At 53.1% G+C, this 5,037-nt stretch overlaps 2 pseudogenes; both read left to right on the top strand.

Annotated features, from left to right (window-relative positions):
• The first annotated feature begins 696 nt into the window (after nt 1-696).
• On the top strand, nt 697-3,480 carry LOC129013900 (golgin subfamily A member 2-like; annotated as a pseudogene).
• A 330-nt stretch (nt 3,481-3,810) lies between these two features.
• On the top strand, nt 3,811-4,353 carry LOC134738224 (golgin subfamily A member 2-like; annotated as a pseudogene).
• The last annotated feature ends 684 nt before the right edge of the window (nt 4,354-5,037 follow it).

Raw genomic sequence — 5,037 nt, 5'->3', positions numbered from 1 at the left:
TATAGCTGAAATGTGAACTGGCCTTATGTTCCCTGCCTCCAGACCCTATTTTCCTGCCTCACACTGAAAAAATGGGCATGGAGAATCAGATATACCTGGATGTTCAGATCCCAGCTCTATCTGAGTGATCTTGGGCAAGCACTTAACCTCTAATACCCTATGTTTTTCATCTGCACAACAGAGGTGATAATAGTAACTGTCTGCTATGGTGGTTGTGAGGATTAATGGGGTTGTTAGCATGGTGCCTGGTGAAGCACTCAGTAAAGGTTCAAACAGTTGTAGTCATAATGGTAAGAACAATAGCAATATTTTCTGATGTCTCTGGGCCTCTGCTAACCAGCTATAAATTCGATCTCTTTCCCTGTCCCTTCCACCCTTACTGAGTTCTTTGAGAAACAAATGAGACCATGGGCTTGGAAATGCCTTGAAAACATGTCAGGCATGATTGAGAGTGACGAAGTGTTACTGTGGAATAGTCACTGTAGCTGTGGTTCCTGGTCGGCCAGCTGCTCCTCTGCCTGCTGTATCCTGACTTCACCTTTCTGTATTTGCAGGACAACAACCAGTTAAGCAGAGACACAGATGCCCTCAGGCTGCAGTTAGACAAGAACAACCAGAATGGGGGAAGGTGGAATGGGAGGTCTGGGGCCCTTAGCGTGGGTGGTGTGCTGGGAGGTGGGAGGGGTGCAGGTGAGCATGGTGAGGTGGTCGTACAGGTTTGCATGCATGCACCGCTAAGCTCTAGTGCCATCTGTGCCCCTGACTCATGCTGTAGCCTCGGGCAACTCATGGCTTCTCTCTGGCCTGTCACCTGTGACATTTGATTCCTGGGGTCCCTTACAGTACAACGGTTCTGTGGTTGTGGGGCGAGGGTAGAGGGTTGATCACCAAAGCAATCCTTTCTGTTCTTGGTTCATTCCTTTCTCTGCTGCCTCTGGCCATAGCAACAGCAATAAGGAGCGGAAGCAGGAGAACTCAGCTTAGGCAGAGCAGCTTCAAGTCACACTGACCCACAAGGCAGGGATGCAGTGTAACTTGGAGGAGCTGAAAAACAAACTGGAGATCGCCGACCTCTCGCTTCAGCAGGCAAGAGGCTGCAGCTCCAGGGTAGTGGGAGCCCCATCCAGCTGGGGCCATGGTCTAGGGATCATGCTGGGTATGGGAAGGCTCCAGCCAAGAGCTGGAATATTTGAGTCCTTGTTCTGCTCCTGCCATAGAATCCTCTAGAGACTGCTAAAAAATCTACAAATTGAGGCCCTGTCATAGGCCTGGGGAATCAGACTCTTAAGATTAGGGCTTAAAAATTTTTTTCTTAAAGCATCATGGATGAAAACCATTATTTTATAGATTACATTTATATGGCTAGCTCATGAGTCTGTTTATTTCCTTCTGAGGTTCAAGCCAACACTTTCACTATTCCATGGTAACAATAGAGAGTTGTGATCATCTTTTTTTTTTTTTTTTTTTTTTTTTTTTTTTGAGATGAGGTCTCACTCTGTGACCCAGGCTGGAGTGTGATGGTGCTATCTCAGCTCACTGCAACCTCCACCTCCCAGGCTCAAGCTATTCTCCTGCCTTAGCCTCTTAAACAACTGGGATTACAGGTGCATGCCACTGTACCTGGCTAATTTGTATTTGTAGAGATGGGGCTTCGCCATGTTTCCCAGGCTTGTCTGGAACTCCTGAGCTCAAGGAATCCACCTGCTTCAGCCTCCCAAAGTTTTGGGATTACAGGCATAAGCCACCATGCCCGGCCTGAGATCTCTTTAAAATTATTTAATTTTTTGTTTCTAAAGCAAAGCTGCTTGACAGAGATCTTTACTGACTGAGTTGTAGATGGAGCCTAGCCCTAGCCCTTTTAAAGGCACTGTGTGGAACGGTCCGGGCTCCCCAGATCTAAACTTCTCCAGCTTCACCATCTGGTTATCTAGCTCTGCGAAGCCCTGGATGCTAACCAGCAGTTACAGCAGGCCATGGAGGAGCGGGCACAGCTGGAAGCATACCTGGGGCACGTGAGGCTTTACAGAGGGAGGATGTGGAAGGAAGATGACCCCAGGTGGCCAGGAGTAGGTGAGGACCAGTGACAGCCCTTCCTAACTTCTGTGTCAATTCTCGCAGGTGATGGAATGGCTGCAGTATCTACAAATAGAGAGACCAGTACGCTGAGTATCTCCATGGAGAGCATGCACTGTGTGGCAGAGGATGCAGGAGATGTCGGAGCAGGTGAGACCTGACCCTTCAGTCCACCTTAGAGAAGTCACTTGATCGTTCTGAGCATCTGTGCAATGGGAGGAGCACAGCCAGAGGTGATCATGGGCTGGGCTTTGTGGAGCTGGGGGCAGAGAGGGAGATGGTAGCCTGTCCAGTCACCAGCCTATCTCTCCAGGGCCCTTTCCCCTGTGCTTCCAGGAGGTTCACATATTGAAGGAGAAGAAGCATGATGCACATCGGGTACAGAAGCTGGAGATGAGCTTGGCTGAACTGAAGAACCAGATGGGTGAGCTGGGGTTGGGGTGACCTCAAAGCAGGACTGGCATCAGAGAGCTGTGGGGGTGGCATAGAAGGCCCCAGGGAGGTGGGTGCATGGAAGGGCTTTGAGGCAGAGGGAAAGAGGTCGGTGCCAGGAGACCGCAAGTCTTGTAATCTCCATAAGCCTCAGTATCCCCATCGGCAAAGAGGGAGGAGTGCCCATTGTCAGCCACCCACAGTGCTCTCTATCTGAAAGCGGCTTGGAAGATTGGCTACCATCCGGGTGTAAGGAATCACTAGCAGGGAGGCCAAGTTAGGGAAGCCTGAGAGGAACTGTGCACCAAGAGGAGGGTTTTCTTTTTTTTTTTTTTTTTTTTTTTTTTTTTTTGAGAATCCAGAGGCCCTTATTATCTGCTTCCTTTCTCAGCTGAACTCCCATGCCTGGAGCCCCCAGCAGCAGCTACAAGCCAAGGCTGAGCACCTGCAGAAGGAGCTGGAGAGTCTGGCATGACAGCTCCAAGCCCAGGTAGAAGACAATCAGGGCTTGAGTCAGCTGAACCGGGAGCAGGAGAGGCTGTGGGAGCAGGAAGAGAGGCTGCTGGAGCAGAAGGCCGAGCTCTGGGAGGAGCAGGCAGAGGCGCGCAGGCAAACCTTCCAGAATGACCGCACCACCATCAGCCTCACGCTCTCCCAGAACCACAAGCCGAAGGAGCAGCTGGCTGAGAATGAAGGAAATGGTAACCCCTACCCCATCCAGGAAGGGCTGGGAGGCAGGCACCAGCCTCTGGGGAAGGGAGGTGCGAGGCCGGAGACACCTCCAGCCTGGGGGACAGGTGACCCCAGCACCCTCCAGGGCAGTGCTGTGACTATTTCTTTCCTCCTGCCCTCTGAATTTTAGAGGTGGGTAGCCCTGGGCTCTTCCCAGGCCTGGACATCATCATCCCAGCTAGAGGCATGGAGCTCCCCAATCACAGGCAAAGAGACAGTGGTATAAGAGTCTCCTTAGATTGAAACTGAATTCCGGCCTCGGCTCCACTGCTCACCATTGAACTACTTAGCATCTCTAAGTCTCAGTTTCTTTCACTTAAAAAGGAAGTTAGAATTTTCCTTGTGGAGGTGCTGAGGATTAAATTAGATAATACGTGGAAACATTAGGCATGTAGCACACTTAGCAGATGGTGGTCGGCTCCCTCTGCTTTTTCACCAGTCTGTGGCCTACAGTTTAAATGGTGGGGAAGGAGGCATGAGGCTCTAGGCAAGGGATGCAGTCACTTAGGCCTGGAGCAAGGGGCCAGGAGCCTGAGCAGGCGACAGCTCCACAGTGCCCTCGCTACCCTATTTATGGGCCCAGAATCTGGAAGCCAGCCACCGCCTGCCCTGATGCCCAGGGTCTTCCTGCAGGTGGAGCTGAAGAGCCAAGAGGCTCAGAGTCTGCAGTGGCAGCCAGACCAGTACCTGGGTCACCTACAGCAGTAAGTGGCAGCCTATCAGCAGCTGACCTCTGAGAAGGAGGCACTGCACAGGCAGTTACTGCTGCAGACCCGGCTCGTGGACCAGCTGCAGCAACAGGAAGCTCGGGGCAAAGCAGTGGCCGAGATGGTCTGGAAAGAGTTTCAGGAGGCCGAGATGGTCTGGAAAGAGTTTCAGGAGACCCAGATGAGGGAGTCGCTGAGGGCTGGGCCCCGAGGGCGACAACCTGGCAACCTCCATGCCTTCTCACTCTCTTTCCTGGCCCCTTAGGAGCACCTGGAAGCTACCAGCCAGCAGAACCTGCAGCTACAGGCCCAGATGAGCCTCATGGCTCTCCCTGGGGAAGGTACAGGAGATCACTCAGAGGAAGAGGAGAGAGCCCCAGGAGGAAGTGGGGACTGTTAGCAGCGTAGGACTGAGGAGTTGGAAGAGAACTTTAGAACAGCTGGTCATTATGCTGACCAGGTGTCTGCACTAAGTTCGGCATTAATATGGTGACCTCCCAGGAGCGGGGGACCACCAGGTTGCCTGAGGATGGGTGAACTGGCCCAGATCAGAAAGGGAGCAGGTCAGAACTCCCACACCAATGGCTAGTGGGACTGTGCCTGGGCAATATCCCGAGACGTTGGCTCTTAAAAAAAATAAATAAATGAAAATAAAGAACAGCTACTCATTCCCCTCTGGGAAGAGGCTGGCCCTCGGTTACACAGTGAGGGTGGGGACAGGGTGGGCCCACTGTGCCTCCCTTTTTGGGTTGTCTGAGGACCCCTCTGGCCACCCCCACCCCCCACAGGAGATGGACTGGGCAGGGAGAAGGAGGAGAAGGAGGAGAGAGATGAGGAGGAGGGGGGAGGAAGAGGGGCGGAGGAGGGGGCGGAGGAGGAGGAGGGGGAGGAAGGGAGGGAGGAGGAAGGGGGAGGAGGAGGAGGAGGAGCAGCCGCCTTGGCCCATGCTGAGCATCCTGGAGGACCTGGAGAGCCGGGAGGCCATGGTGAGCCTGACTCCCGCTGCCCCACCTTTGCTGCCTCCCTCTGTGGTCCCTCCCAAACCCTCTTTTGCTCTTTGTTTCCTGCCCTCTGGTTTCTCTGGACCCTCGTG

Source organism: Pongo pygmaeus, chromosome 16 (assembly GCF_028885625.2).
Source record: "Pongo pygmaeus isolate AG05252 chromosome 16, NHGRI_mPonPyg2-v2.0_pri, whole genome shotgun sequence".
NCBI lineage: Eukaryota > Metazoa > Chordata > Mammalia > Primates > Hominidae > Pongo > Pongo pygmaeus.
Note: the sequence above shows the minus strand (reverse complement) of the source record. Positions and strands in the feature narration are given on the sequence as shown.